The 16,755-nt window shown below is 42.7% G+C and overlaps 1 pseudogene; it reads left to right on the top strand.

Moving 5' to 3' along the window:
• LOC114053369 overlaps positions 1–15,410 on the top strand; it is a 16,529-nt pseudogene extending 1,119 nt beyond the window's left edge.
• Positions 15,411–16,755: the final 1,345 nt, after the last annotated feature.

Below are 16,755 nucleotides of genomic sequence, written 5' to 3'. Positions count from 1 at the left end.
GATGAAGAATCTGAGGCAAACAGGATTAGGTGACTTGCCCAGGGTCATACAGCTAGTAAGTGTCTGAGGCTGAATTTGAACTCAGGAAGAGGAGTCTTTCTGAGTCCAACCTGGTGCTCTAGCCGCTGCACCACCTAGCTGCCCATAAGTGAACTCATAGGACCAAATCTTTTTTAAAAAGTGTCAGATAGGGGCAGCTAAGTGGCGCAGTGGATAGAGCTCCAGCATTGGAATCAGGAGGACCTGAGTTCAAATGTGGCTTCAAACACTTGACACTTACTAACTGTGTGACCCTGGGCAAGTCACTTAACCCTGATTGCCTCACCTAAAAGGAAAAAGGGAAAAAAAGTGTCAGACCATGCTTGCTAGGGCCCTGGGTAGGGAGATAAAAACACTCCCTGACCTCTAGGAGCTTATATTCTGCTGGAGATCATATTTTCAGCCTTCTATTCCCTACAGCCAATCTCACGTATTATAACTGATTCACAGTCCAAGCTTGCAGCTTTGATTGTTCCCTTCTACTCTGAAACTCCCATGACTCTCCCTTTGCCCTTCAGAGAAGGGCAGGAACCAGCCTTTATCCAAATCATAAAGTCCAGTATTGAGGTGTGCCCAGGGCACGCACCACCTTACCTTGATGTCTTCTTTTCCCCCTTCCTGTGGTCCTTTCTCCTTTCCCTTCCCCACTTTCCTCCTAGTGAAAAGACCTTTGAACTCAAGTCAGCAGAGGAGTCTTGGATCCACCATAGAATGTGGCAAATCACTCAACCTTCCCAGGTCACAGTTTCCTCAACTGTAAAAATGAAGGAGCTGAATTTGATAATTCCTCAGGTTGATGAGGATAGGAACTAGAACCCAAAAAGGAAAAACCTTGGACTTTCCCACATGGCCAAATATCTGGCTTTAGCCGGAGAGGCTGTAATTCCATCAATTAGCCTTTCATTGTGGCTACACCCAATCTCCCAATTCTCTTGTTATTCTTAACTTAACCTAGCCCTCCCTATAGCCCCAGGCCATTTCCCACACTTAATCCTAGCTAGGCTCCATTGTCCAGGTCCCAGGTTCCAAAACAGGAGTTCTGTTCACCCCAGCTTACTGGCCACTCCCATTAAGATTTTCCTTAGACCCCTCCTCCAGTCACCCCAAACTATTTCGCCACTCCTAGATCCCTCCCACAGTCTTCCTGTATATAAGGTCCATCTTGTCTCCATTAAGGGGTTTAAGATTCTTAAAATCTAGCCACTGCTCAGAATCTTAGAATCTAGCCAGTACCTCACAGACTCTCAGATTGCTGAAGAGTCTGGCTAATATGGCGATTCTTTAATAAACCTTGTCTTTAGTTGAAAGAAGGCTTGGGTCGAATTCTTTCAGGCAGGACCTGTGTGTTGTAATCTCGGGGTCCCAGCATCCCTAAACCTCTGGACCTCGTCAAGGTGACTTTCAGTTCTAAAACGACGATCTCATGATCTTTGGACACCAGGTGAGTCCTTTCCCCTATTTTTCCTTCAGTTTCCTCATCTGTAAAATGGGGATAATGCTACTTACTTCCATCTAGTTGACAGCGTTCTGATGAAAAAAGTCAATTTTAAGGTTTGTCAAACTTAGGGCCTATTATTCTGCTCCAGAACCTTCCTAGCTCAGATAAAAGGGAACTGATAAACTCAATCAATTTAAGCAGTTGGGTAACAGATAAAGGCCTACCCAGGGTGTGTACATATTAAAAAAGGCAACAAGTCAAATCCTGCCTCAAGCACTTACTAGCTGTGTGACCCTGGGAAAGTCACTTAACTCTCTTTGCCTCAGTTTCTTTATTTGTAAAATAAGCTGGAGAAAGAAATGGCGAGCCACTTTATTATCTTTGTCAAGAAAATCCCAAACAGAGTCACAGAGAATCATACACGACTGAAAAATGACTTAACAACAAAACAATAGGCAATAATTAACCCAAAGGAATTTTTAAAAAACATAATTGTCTTCATTGTTGTATCTTGTCTCGTCACATCGTAAGACTAATGTATTTGGGGGTAGAGCAGGCTTGTAATAAAAGTCCTTAAATTTTTTTCCAATTACGTGTAAAAACAATGTTTAACATTCTTTTTAAATTTTGAGTCCCAAATTCTCTCCTTCCCTCCTTTCTTTCTCCTCCCCCCTCATTGAGAAGGCAAGTAATTTCATATAGATTATACATGTACAGTCATGCAAAACATTTCCATATTATGTGAAAGAAAACACAGACCTCCCAAAAAATCCACACACAAAAAAATTAAATAGTACGCTCTGATCTGCATTCCGACTCCATCAGTTCTTTATTTGGAGGTAGGTAGTATCTTTCATCATAAGTCCTTTGGAATTGTCTTAGATCATTCTATTGCTGAGAATCATTCACAGTTGATCTACATACAATATTCTTGCTACTGTGTGTGTCTCCTGGTTCTGCTCTCTTCACTTTGCATCAGTTCATATAAGTCTTCCTGATGGGGATGGGATCTGAACCCCAAAAAGGAAAAGTCCCTGAAATTTCCCACAAATTTCAGCAGCCCAGGTCCTTAGCATCCCCTGAGGTACCTGGTCCACCTTGATTACTTAATTAGTTTACTTGACACTCCTTAATCCCATCCAGGCCCCTTTCTCTGTTACCTCCAGACCACCCCAGGCTATTTGCCACTCCTTGATCCCATCCAGATTTTCTCACAGTCTTTTTCTATATAAAAGTACCAATTTTATCCTCATCAACTGTGCAGACTCTTAAAATTTGGCCCACTTCCATGGGTGACACAATAAACCTTGTCTCTGGCTGAAAGAAGACTTGAGTAGTTGAATTCTTACGAGGTAAACCCACCCTGTATTTTAGGATTCCTAGCACCCCTAGACTGTATCCTTCCCAGGTTTTTCTGAAAACATCCTGCTCATCATTTCTTATAGTACAGTAGTATTCCATCATACTCATATAACTACAACTTGTTCAGCCATTATCCAATTGATGGGCATCCCCTCAATTTCCAATTCTTTGCCACCACAAAAAGAGCTGCTATAAGTAGGTCCTTTTCCTTTTCCTTTGATCTCTTTGGTATGCAGACCTAGTAACGGTGTCTCTGGGTGAAAAGGCATGCACAGGTTTATAGCCTTTTGGGCATGTTCCAAATTGCTCTCCAAAATGTTTGGATCAGTTCACAACTCCATCAACAATGCATTAATATCTCAATTTCCCCACATCTCCAACTTTGGTCATTTTCCTTTTCTATCATATTACCCAGTCTTATAGGTGTGATGTGGTACCTCAGAGTTGTTTTAATTCGCATTTCTCTAGTTAACAGTGATTTAAAGCATTTTTATATGATTATAGATTGCTTTGATTTCTTCATATGGAAACTGCCTGTTCATATCCTTTGACCAGTTAATCAATTGGGAAATGATTCATATTCTTATAAATTTACCTTAGTTCTCTATATATTTGAGAAATTAAGCCTTTATCAGAGAAACTTGTTTTAAAGTGTTTTTCCAGTGTTTTATTCTCCTTCTCATTTTGGCTGTATTGGTTTTGTTTGGGCAAAACTTTTTTAGTTTAATGCATAGGTTCCCAAAGTTGGCAATGTTACCTCCTGAAGGGCACTGGAATGATCCAGGGGGGGTGGTAATAGCCTCGGGTGCAGTTTGGGGGTATTGAATAAAAATAAGGGGGGCATGGATGCTTAAGGAAAGAAGAGAAGAAAAATTTGAAAAAAAAAACATTTGTACACGTTTCATCCATTGCATTACAAAATTAAAGTTTTAGTGATTACATTATTTTCCAAATAAACACACAAAATGCAAGTTATAACCTATCAGTGGTCAAGTCTGCCTACAGGTCTTAACAAGCAAGTGTTGGCAGGTGAGCATGTCACACATTGTCAGGAAGTCCAGCAAAACATTGGCAGGAATATGTGTATGTAATGACTTGTTTACAATATGATACTATATGGCTACATGACACAATATTGCATTATCAAAATTTCAATGCAGGAAAATCCCTACAAATTTGCAATAAATTATTAAATTTAAGATGTGTCATTTTAAAAAATATGTATTTTGAAATGATATAAATTTTTTTAAAAATTAAAGGATTAAAGAAAGTAGATTTCTAGGGGGATACTGAGTAATTTTTTTTTTTTTTTTGAAAAGTGAGCAGTAGGCCAAATAAGTTTGGGAACCTCTGGTTTAATGTAATCAAAATTACCCATTTTCTATTCCATAATGTTCTCTATCTCTTAGTTGGTCATAAATTTTTCCATTATCCATAGATCTGACAAGTAAACTATTCCATGCTCTCCTAATTTGCTTATGATATCACTTTATGTCTAAATCATGTACCCATTTTGATCTTGTCTTGGTATATGGTAGGAGATGTTGGGCTATACCTAGTTACTGCCAAACTGCTTTCCAGTTTTCCCAGCAGTTTTTGTCAAATAGCGAGTTCTTGTCCCAAAAGCTTTCATCTTTGCATTTATCAAGCACTAGATTACTGTAGTCATTACCTACTGTGTATTGTAAGCCTAAAGGAATTTGGTAACACCTGGGTAGTAGAGATATTTAGAGGGGATGTCTTTCTCTCAAATCTCTCCAACCATAACACTAGACAACTTACTCCATCAACTAAAGAAAGTCCTTCTTCAAACAGTAATCTTCAAAACTCCCCCAATTATCTTATCTATCCACTTAACTTCCATGATGACCCAACCCATACTCTGCATTCCAGCTGTACAGACTCCCAACACTTGCTTCTTCTCTCTCCCTAATTATAAGTCCTCTCTCCCTAATTATAAGCCCATAACCTGGCATAGACTCCCTTCTTCTGATTGCTACCACCTCTTCCCACCCTGATCAGATCAGCCTTCAAAAGGCTGCCTCCTCCATGTGACTTTCCAAGATTTACCCAGCTCACCCTCCAACTAGTCAGCATAATACCTGCCCCATTCATGTTCTACTTAAGGCTCTTTTGGAGCTAAGCCCTGGGGGGGGAATTATTTTGCTTTCTCAGTCTTTCTTTACTGAGCTTGCTAACACTATCTTCCATGCTTCCTTCTCCTGCCCACTCCCTAAATGCCCTCCATCTCTGCTTATTGATATTTCTCCCCCAAGGCTCAGCTCAGATGTCCCTTTCTAGTGAGACCTTCCCTGAGGCACTCTCCCTGCTCCTTCTCCAGGTGCTGGTAACCTTCTCTTCACCAGACTTTTCAAAGGATGGCTGTGGCAAAGTTGAAAGACTGCTACTACCTTTAGAGTCATGAGAGAAAGTTCAAATCCCATTTAGGTCAATTGCTACCTGTCCAAAGTACTTCCTATGACACCACCCTCTCATAATCATATGTTACTCAAGGGCCGGGAACATATCTTATTTTATCTTTTTTTTTAATGGAATTATTTTCAATTAGTAGGCATTGCTTTTCTCTCCCTCCTACCACCCCAACCCCATTGAGAAAGAAAAATGGAAAAACAAAACCCTTATTTCATTTTGTATCTTCTCTAGCATCTAGCATCACAATGTCCTGCATGTAGTGCAAAATAAATATTTGTTGAATTGTGTGCCTGGTAATATGGGTGTCTCTAGTGCCTGTTATTATTCAATGGTATCCAACTCTTCATGACCCCATTGGCCATACTGTCCATGGATTTTCTTGGCGAAGATATTGGAGTAGTTTGCCATTTCCTTCTCTGGTAGATTAGGCAAACAGAGGTTAAGTGACTTTCCCAGAGTCACACAGCTAGTAAGTATCTGAGGCCAGATTTGAACTCAGGTCTTCCTGACTCCAGGCCTAGCACTTTATCCATTGAGCCATCTAGCTGCCAGGTGCCTTGGGTAGCTCAATACAATGAACATCTTTGGATGGACCAAAGGCTCTGGGCACAACTAAGAGAAGGCTTTCTATTGCCCCTTGTATTCAACAAGTACATGGGTCAGCCAGGGTCTCCTGAGTCTTGACTTTGTTTAGAGAAATGGGATAGGTTAGGGAACTGATAGGATCCAGTGTCTACGATCATACTTCTTGGGCTGTGCTAAATTAAGGGTGGGCAACCCAAGGGCACAACCAGCCCATTGTCAGTGGGAGCATCTACTGAGTTGAGCAGGAATGATGGGACCCTTTGCTCTTCTCCAGTCTTCTTACTATGGGGAGATTAGCATTGGGACCCCAGCCCAGAACTTCTTGGTCCTCTTTGACACTGGCTCTTCCAAGCTGTGAGTGCCCTCCATCTATTACCAGAGCCAGGCCTGCAGTGAGTACCCCAGGTGCTGGGGAAGGGGGAGGGAGGGAGAGTCATGGTCCTCAGTTGAAGAAGATATGGTGCCAAGTAGGAGAGGAAGACCACTGGGGGGGAATTTCTAGTGGCCTGTTTATTTTCTCAAAATCAAATTGCATAGTTGGAGTGGAGCTGAAAAGAATCAATCAATTTTCTCTCATTCCATTAAACTCTAATCCACATATTTTTATGAAGCATCCTTTGTGTGCTTGTGGGTGAGGAGGTAGAAAGGGGGCAGACATAGGAGAAATGTAAGATCTGGTCATTAGAGGGACAGCTAAGTGGCACAATGGATAGAGCACTGAAGTCAGAAGGACCTGAGTTCAAATCCGACCTCAGACCAAACACTTGACACTTACCAGCTGTGTGACCCTGGGCAAGTCACTTAACCCCAATTGCCTAAAAAAAAAAGAAAAAAAAAGATCTGATCATTACCCTGTAGTCTCAATGAGTATATAAGCCCTAGATATGCCTGCTCTACCCCTGGCAAAACCCCAAGGTTTGGGTTACTTCCTAGTTTCCTGGAAAGCTTGGGAATCCAGAGAAAAGTTATCCAGCTTGGCTGTAAAAGTGGGTATGGTCAGATATCCTGGGAGCTGAGAATGTACAGTGGGAGTAAGTAGGAGGAAGCTGGTATCCCTGGAGGGAAGTCTGGACCAGCCCTGGATCATTCCATTTCTTAAGCCTCGGAGAGGAGTAAGATCTCTGTGGATGAAGATTGTTCCAGAGTGGGATGTCTTTTTTAATGACAAGAAACAGATTCCTCAAGCACCTAGCATTGTATGGGGACTGGAGAGAAAGACTTGATCCCTGGCCTCATGGAGTTTACAGTCTTTTGGTGGGGAAAGACACCAACCTAGAAAATTAGAATATATAATAATACATGATGAATTCATAACAGAGGTGCAAACAAGAAGTGCAAAACAGGGGGGCAGTTAGGTGGCGCAGTGGATAGAGCACCAGCCCTGAAATCAGGAAGACCTGAGTTTAAATCCGGCCTCAGACCAAACACTTGACACGTACTAGCTGTGTGACCTTGGGCAAGTCACTTAACCCCAATTGCCTCACTAAAAAAATTAAAAAAAAAAGAAGTACAAAACAAATTATATGTTTTAGGTGAAGAAGGAAGGAATGAGCATATCTGTAATCTTTTTCAAAACTGATATGGCCCATGGGGCAGCTAGGTGGCACAGAGGATAGAGCACTTATCCTGGAGTCAGGAGGACCTGAGTTCAAATCTGGCATCAGACACATGATACTCACTAGCTGTGTGACCCTGGGCAAGTCACTTAACCCCATTGCCAAGCCAAAAAACAAAAACAAAAACAAAACAAACAAAAAAAAAACCAAACTGATATGATCCTTAGAAGGGAGTCCTGGTCTGGGCAGGTGTTACCCAAATCCTCTGATCTAAAAAAAAAAAAAATCTTCCATAATTGAACCTGATTTGACTGCTGTTAACCCATCCAAGTTGGAGAGGCAGGTGTCTTAGCTCTCATTCCTGGCCTTGAGCTTGCCAGTAAGAAGGGATGACATCTAGAGGAAGAAGCCAGAAGCCAAGAAAACTGGGGAGGGGAGGCTATCATGAAGGTATACATACCCCAGATGTTCTCTGCCAGCCTATGCCTCATGGGTAATGAAAAAAGCACTGGGCTTGGGGTCAAGAAAATCATGCTAAAGGCCTGACTCTGCCACTAAATAGCTGTGTGACCCTGGTCAAGTCACATAACCCCTATAGGCCTCAGGTTCCACACCTGTAAGATGAGGAGGCAGCTAGGTGGTTCAGTGTAGAGTGCTGGGACTGGAATTAGGAAGACTGAGTTCAAATCCCGCTTCAGACACTTAGTAGCTCTGTGACCCTGAGTAAGTCACTCAATCTCTATTTGCTTTAATCCATTGGAGAAGGAAATGATAAACCATTCCAATATTCTTGCCAAGAAAACCCCATGGACAGTACCAGTGTGCTCGAGTGCACAGGGTGAAGAACAACTGAACAGCAAAGAAGAGGAAATTGGAATAGATAATGTCTAAGGCGCTAAGAGTGAGAAAAACCTGATGTTAAATCAATATCTCAGACACTTAGTAGCTGTCAAGTCAGGGGGGGCAGAGCCAAGATGGTGGAGTGAAAGCAGTGACTTGTTTGAGCTCTCCCCCAAACCCCTCCAAATACCTGTAAAAAATGGCTCGAAACAAATTTCCAGCCCAAGACAACCTGGATGGTTGATCGGAAAGGTATATCGCACAGAGCGGGGAGAGGAGTGCAGTTCGCAGCGAACCTGGAGCAGGCCTCAGAGGACTGAATCGCGGGCAGCTGTGGTGGTTTCCAGACTTCTCAACCCACAAACACCAAAGACAACTTAGAAGGTCAGTGGGAAAAGTCTGTGACTGTGGTGAGAGAGGAGCTAGGTCTCAGCCGCAAGTACCCAGTGCAGCCTCTGAGGCAGCGGTCCTCCTGAGCTCCCAGGGGAATGGAGTGTCTGATCAGAGGGGGATTGCAGGGATCTCTTTGCCAGTGCTGAGGAAGGAATCTCTTGCTTTGTTCGTGCTTAGATCTAGGTCACAGTTCTGAGGGGTGGTCCTGGGTCGAGGAGGAGTGCTGGCTTGGTGGAGCTTGTTGTGGCAGTGGAGAGGAAACACCCCGCCCCTTATCATACCACCTTGGAAGAGCTGAAAATTTACAGGTCCCTAGAAGTACCTCTGAAAACAGCTGCACAAAACCTCCGAAGCATGGGACAGGACATTCTCTACATTGGAAGCAGACTCTTACCTTAACAAAGAGTTTAAAACTCAAGTAATTGGCTGGGATCATGAGTAAGCAGCGCAAAAAGAGTCAGACTATATTATCCTACTTTGGTGACAAAGATCAAAACATACAAACAGAACTAGACAACTAAGTCAAAGTTCCTACATCCAAAGCCTCCAAGAAAAATATGAATCAGTCCCAGGCCTTGAAAAAGCTCAAAAGTGATTTTGAGAAGCAAGTAAGAGAAGTAGAGGAAAAATTGGAAAGAGAAATGAGAGTGATGCTGTCAAGTCACTTAACGTCTATTTGTCTCAGTTTCCTCATCTATGAAATGGGGATAATAATGGCATCTACCTTCTAGGGTTGTTATCAGGGTCAAACGAATCAACATATATAAAGTTCTTTGCAAACCTGCATACACCATATAAATACTATTCCAGTTCTAAAAGAATTTTAATACGTGAGTCTTCTGAGTTCCTTCTGCAGGTGGCCATGCCCGATTCAACCCCAGCCAGTCTTCTCTGTATTCCACCAGTGGACAGACCTTCTCCTTGCAATATGGTGGCAGTAGCCTCCCTGGTTTCTTTGGCTATGACACTATGACTGTGAGTAGCCAATCCTCCCACCCCCGTTTTTTGTTCCTTTTCTTCTTCCTCTTGCCTTCTCAAAAGGGGTCCGACTTGTACTCTGACTCTATGACTTTTGTATAAGGCCGAAGGACTGACGATATTAGGCCTCAAGAAGAGAAGCCTTGAAGAGGGTGGGGGTGTACTGCCTTCCAGCATCTGAAGACTCTTCATGTGGAAGAGGGATTAGCTTTCATCTGCTTCGTCCCAGCTGGCCCAACAAGAGAAGTGAATAGAAGTTGTAGAGGCAGATTTCAGCTTGATGTGAGGGGAAAAGTTTATAGCAATTGGAGCTGGCCGAAAGTAGAATGAGCTTCCTCAGAAGGTAGTGAGTTTCTCATCATAGGATGTCATCAAAATAAAATCTGGATGGCCACTTTTCAAAGGTAACCATGGAGGGGATGATTTCTTTTGGGCCATGGGGCGGACTAGGTGGTCTCAAGGAAACTTCCCAATCTGAGATTCTTTGGCTACAGTGTGGGTCAAATTACAGAATAGATCACAGAGTTTCAGAGCTGAAAGAGGGAGAATCAGTCATGGAAGGAAGGGACTTTGATGGATAAATAGGATTTGGAAAATCTGAAGATTTACAGTTGGAAGGAACCTAGGAATCATGCCATCCCGCTCCCCCATTTTGCAGATGAGGGGCAGCTAGGTGACTCAGTGTAAAGAGTGCCAGGCCTGGAGTCAGGAAGACTCATCTTTCTGAGTGCCTCAGACACTTACTAGCTGTGTGACCTTGGGTAAGTCACTTAACTCTGTTTACCTTAGTTTCCTCATCTGTAAAATGAGCTGGAGAAGGAAATGGCAAATCACTCCAGTATCTTTGCCAAGAAAACCCCAAATGGGGGTCATGAAGAGTCGGACATGACTGAATGACAACATTACATTTTACAGATGAGGAAACAGGAGCTAGTGAGAATCAGGGAGTACATTCTAGGCAGGGCAATGGGGAAGGATGGGGAAGCGCAGCAGCAAAGCAAGTGTGGCAGAAAAGGCACTCTGGGACCTAACCCCCTCAAAGACGGCCACCACAGCGCCCTAAAGTCCTTATCTGAACGATCGTGCTCACAATCCTCCCTTACCATCTAACATCCCACTGTGCTCTCCTCCAGGTCCAGGGAATCCAGGTCCCCAGTCAGGAGTTCAGCCTGAGTTAGAATGAGCCAGGAACTAATTACTTCTATGCCCAGTTTGATGGCATCATGGGCATGGCTTACCTTGCCCTGGCTGTTGGGAGAGCCCACACAACCCTGCAAGGCATGTTGCAACAGAATGTCCTTACAAACCCCATCTTCAGTTTTTACCTTACTAAGTAAGGAGCCCAGAGAGCACACGGTCCTGCTCTCCCTCTTTCTGCCTCTTTTAGTTCTCTTTTCCTCCTTTTATCCCTCTATGCTTTCCCACCTTTCACTTTTCTTTAAACCTTACAAAGTGCTTTCATCTTTTTTTTTTGGTAAACTTTAAACCTTAAAGAAACCCTGTGAAATAGGTGGTGAAAGTATAATTATACCTATTTTACAGATGAGAAAACTGAGGTTCAGAGAAATAAACTAGTCACAGAGCTAGTGAATGTCAGAACCCAGGCTCTTAACTTCAATTCCACTAACCATGCTTGTTGACTTGACCCTGTCTCCTTTTCCTGCTGCTTTTTCTACCACTATCTAGAGCTTGGGGTTCCTTCCTGGAGTCTCCAGTGTCCAGTGACATTATATACTTCCTTTACTACAAGAACTACCTGTCAGCCTTACTATCATTTCCTATCTTTTTGTTTTTACAGAATTGTAAATTATTTTACCAACAGATATTATAAACAGATGCTAATTGCCAATAATCATATTTTAAAACCATGAGTGCCGTGTTGGTGAATATATACTTCTTGAATGACTTAGAATGACTCCCATTTTAGAGATCAATACATAACATATAGAACTTTACTGAAAAAAGAAGCTGTAATATACATGTGATATAACATAATGTAACATAACAATGTAACATAATGTAACAACACAATATTATTGTATATATCACAATATTATAATCTATCAATTAATATATTAAAATTAATTATACCACATTGTAGAAAGTTACATAATAGTATATTATTACTTTTTCTTCTTTTTTTGCAACATGGTTAATATGGAAATAAAAATGTTATTCAATATATACAGATAGTATAATTAAATAGAGAATGTTATATATAGCGATATCATATAATAACATAATATGTCACACAATACAATAATGCCTATTTATCTAGTGTTATAAATAGAGCATAATTAATGTTCACTGTGCTAAGTACATTTTAATGTATGATTCACATCATGCTTCACTTTCCCTAGACACCGAATTCTGTACTTATTCTTCCAAAATTAGTACAGTTGAGTTATGCTTAGACATCACATTCTATTTATCATCACAAATTTAGTAAACTAGTAATACAAAAATATTTCATTCTCATGTTCATCAAATATTTGCCGATGATGAAAATAAACATGCAAATATTTTGTAAACCCCACGGCGTATCTATCCTAGACTGGCTACAGGTGACTCCTTTATGCTAACCCTGCCAGAAAGATATTATTAATATTCAGAAGACACGCAGAAATATCAAGTGTGGATAGAAATAGGAATACGTTCAGGCCAGTTGTCTTGGAAGTTCAGAAACTTTCCTCTGGGCAGGAGGCTCCGTGAGCAGACAAATCTGATATAAGGTGGCCATCACAGGTGAGAAAGCCCTGTTCTGTCTTCTCTCCTTTTCTCTCCTAGTTTCCCTCATATTTGCTGCTTCCCCAGTCTGACCAGTAGGTCTGGTCCTCTGGCCAATGGTGCCCCTGGAGTCTACTTCAAAGCTGCCTGAAGTTTGGCTCTTCCCCAGCAGATGGCGCTCATTTCCTTTCCAGAAGATCAGCTTTGAAGCTGGTGCTTAGGGCTGAGTGTTAGACCTTCTGTTTCTCTTTTTAACAAACCCAGAACTCCACAGCCCCAAGAAGTGAGGAGTTTCTCTCAAGGAGAGCTGATTGTTAAATTTCCAGTGTGAGTATTTCCATCTCCAAAATCAGAAAGCTACACATCAGGGCTTGATTTCCTGTTTTGTTGTTTGTCTGGCATTTATATAGTTCTTTAAGGTTTGCAAAATGCTTTATGAATACCTCATTTTATTCTCACAACAACCTTGGGAGGCATGATTAATCTCCCCATTTTACAGATGAGGACACTGCGGCAAATAGAGGTTTAGTGACTTGCTCAGAGTCCCATAGCTAATAAATATCTGAGGCAAGATTAGAATTCAAGTCTTCCTGTCTCCAAATCTAAGCTCTCTATCCACCCAGCTACTGAACTGTCCTAGAATTGAGTAAAGGGTAGATGGGCATAATTGAGAACTGGATTCAGTGGCCTCTAATGTTCCTTCCTGCTCTGAGTCTATGACCCTTGAATTCTATGGATCATTCAAGTTCATCTGAGTCAGGATTTCACTGGGCAGTTTCATTATTTGGTTTGGAGTATTACATTTAAGAGGCAACTAGGTGGAGCTAGATAGAGAGTGCCCAGCCTGGAGTCAGAAGGACCTGAGTTCAAATCCAGTCTCAGACACTTAACTAGCTGTGTGACCTTGGACAAGTAACTTTACCCTGTTTGCCTCGGTTTCCTCATCTGTACAACGAGCTGAAGAAGGAAATGGCAAACCACTCTAGAATCTCTGCCAGGAAAACCCCAAATGGGGTCATGAAGAATTAGACATGACTGATTAACAAAAACAATCAGTTATTTACATGCTGTCTTCTCCACTAGATTGTGACTTCCTTGAGGGCAGGGAATATGATCTTGACTCTTTTTTTTTCTTTTTCTTCTTTTTGACTTTCTTTATATGCCTAGCACCCAGGTAAGCGATTAATAAATGAATGCTGGCTAAACTCAGGGAGTTGTGTGTCTTATGAGGAGACAGAGGTTCAATCATTTCTCCTCCCTTCCCCACCCCCTCTTCAACCTCCCCATAATTCCTTTCTCTCTCCTGCAGCCAGCAGAGCTCTCAGAGTTGGGGTGAGGTTATCTTTGGAGGTGTCGACAACTACCTATACATTGGTCAGATCTACGGGGCACCTGTCACTCAGGAACTTTTGGTAGATTGGCATCCAAGAGTGAGTTGTAGAGGGGGAAGGGTGTAGATTAAAGTGGGAACAGGGGAGCTAGCAAGAGAAATTTTGGAGGATAAGAGTAGCTGAGCCCCCTAAGGATATTGGGGTCTCCCCGAGCCTCATGTTCCCTACATAACATGTCACACATCTGGGAAGTGGAAAGTGAGGGTATGCCTGGTCAGGCAAGTGCTTCAGAAGTAAACCTCTAATGGTTCCCCAAAGCCTACACAACCTCAGTTGTCTTATGATGAAGCCTCAGGATCTACAGCTTGAAAAAGAGGGAGAAGTGAGAAGAGAGGGACTTAGTCACCATCAAGTGTTTATTGAGGGCTGTCTTGCGTGCATGTTGGGGCAGGGAGTAATGATAATACAAACTGATAAAGCTCTTTAAGACTACACCAAGAGTAGGGTAAACATTATTCCCCTTTTATAGATTGGGAAATTGGGGCCCAGAAAAGTGAAATAAGTCGCCCAGGGTTTCCCAGCTAGTTAGTGTCAGAGTTGGGAATCAGACTCAGGACTTCCAATTCCCAGAAACAAAGCTCTCTCTGCCCTCGAGGAATCTAGAGGAAAGGTTTTGACCCAGAAAAAGAACAGGAGCAGATGAGCTTGTGTGGCAGGAGGGATTTCAGATAGGCACCAGGAAGAACTTTCCTTAGACCCAGACAGTGGGATTGAGGTGGATGATGGAAATTGTATTCCCTCCTCCTGTTCTGTGGAAATCCTTTGAAGGAGATGTCTGGATTGACTTGGATGGGGTCTTTATGCTAGGAAACAGGGAGGGACCAAGCAGATCTCTGGAGGGTCCCGTAGCTAGGTGAAGGGGCCTCTGGGATTAGAGTTGATTTTTAAGAAGCTGATCTTAGATGGTAGAATGGCTAGAACACTGGACTTCCTGGAATTAGGAAGACCTGAATTCAAATCTTGCCTTAGATATGTACCTGCTGTATGAGTCTCTTAACCTTTTTGTGTTTCGGTTTCCTCATCCGGCATTCTTGATCTATGATCTTTTAGTGGGACATAGTAGGGCTGTGTGAGCTTGGGGCAGTCTCTTGCCTCTCTTTGCCTCAGCTTCCTCATCTATAAGATGAAGGGTTGGACTTAATGGCCTTGAAAATCTCTTCCAGAAATGCATCTTTTGGTGGGGCCTGGGAAGGGACTTAATAGAAGAGCCACTTGCCCTTGGCCTGCCTGTTCCCAGCTTCTTAGGCCTGAAGCACCCCTTCCTTAGCTTTTTTGGTTATCCATTAGGGTCAAGCTACTGGCTGGTGCTGCCAAGGTTGCCCAGCCGTTGTGGACATCACCACTTCCCTCCTCACTGTGCCCCAGCAGCACATGAGTACTTTCCTTCAGGCAACAGGAGGCCGGCTGGACCAGTATGGACAGGTATGTTTAACTTCAATTAATATTCATTAAGTGCCTATTGTGAGCTAGGGAAACAAAGATTAAAAAAAACATCATCTTTGTCTTTGGTAAGTTTTTTGTCTGCTGGGTGATGGGTATGACATGCATACAGATAAGCATAGCATAAGGGATCTTGTGATGGGAACAGAGGAAAGACCCATGTGACTCATCAGCTATCTGTCCCAGGTTGGGGTAGCTCCTCCCTTTACTCCTGTCACTCACTATTAACACCTCTGAAGTGAGGGCTGCTCATCCACGTTTGAGGTCCACCTGTCACCTGTAGCTCTCAGCTGTGGCTCCAGGAAGCTGTAGCACGGGCAGCAGCCACACCCCGGTAAAACTGTCTTGGCAGACGGGCAAAACAAGGTTGAGGGTAACTGATGAGCCTCAAACCTGTCAGTGAGGTAGCGGGATGTCCACGCCAAGGAGGCGAAGACTTCCCCCAGGGAAATGTGTGGATGAGAACAATTTGTTCCAACAGCCACGGGGTGGGTGAAGCAGGCGGAGGTGGGTGAAGCAGGCGCTGTGGAGCGCTGACTGTTTGCTTGGATGTGGAAGACACCAAGGTCACCCACTGCATCCGGGGCACCGAAAGTCATCCTGACTTGTCTCGCCACTGGACTTTGGTGACTCTGGAAGAGAGAGTGAGGTTGATGACTTTGTGCAGCTCTGCCTCACTTAAACCCAATTCATGAGAAAGTTAAGGGATCACCCCATGATGTCATTGGTCCTCTTTGAAACAAAGAACAAAAACAACAAGATACTTGGAAGATGAAGGCCCCAGAGGTTGATTACAGGAGGTCTGGGTTGTAATATCAGTTCTAGAACGTAGTAGGAAGATACTTTATCTCTCTGAACCTGTTTCCTCATCTGTAAAATGAGGAGGTTTTACTAGATGACCTGCAGGTCCCTTCCAGGCTTAAATTTGTTGATCCTATATACACAAAATGGCACAGCTAGGTGATGCAGTAGATAGAGCCAGGGCCTGGAGTAAGGAAGATCTGAATTCAAATCCAGCCTTAAACACTTACTAACTGTGTGACCCTGGGCAAGTCACTTAACCCTGTTTGCCTCAATTCCTCATCTGTAAAATGAACTGGAGAAGAAAATAGCAAACCCATTTCAGTATCTTTGCCAAGAAAACCCCAAATAGGATCACAGAGAATAGGACACGACTGAACAATAATAACAACAAAATATATGTGTAGAATATATAGAGATATATTAATGTGAACTATTATTATTACTATTACTAGCAATTATGCATGTGTTACCCCTCCCAGAATCTGGGCAATTTAAAAGAGATCACCCAGAGTAGGAAGTGCTTAGTTGAAAAGATTAATGTTGTAGTGGTAGAGTCTAAAGCACCCAAAGAGAAGTATGTGAATAGAGTCCTTTGATTTCCATTCAAAGTCCCCTGGGTAAGTGATTATCTGTTCTGTCTACTCTTGGTTTTTTTTGCTCTTTTTTTTTGCTTTTTGGTGAGACAATCAGGGTTAAATGACTTGCCCAGGTGACACAGCTAGTAAATGTCAAGTGTTTGAGGCTGAATTTGAACTCAAGTCCTCTTGAC

Source organism: Vombatus ursinus, unplaced genomic scaffold (assembly GCF_900497805.2).
Source record: "Vombatus ursinus unplaced genomic scaffold, bare-nosed wombat genome assembly UNPS02014811.1, whole genome shotgun sequence".
Lineage (NCBI taxonomy): Eukaryota > Metazoa > Chordata > Mammalia > Diprotodontia > Vombatidae > Vombatus > Vombatus ursinus.
The sequence above is the reverse complement of the archived record's forward strand: the minus strand, read 5'-3'. Positions and strand labels throughout refer to the sequence as shown.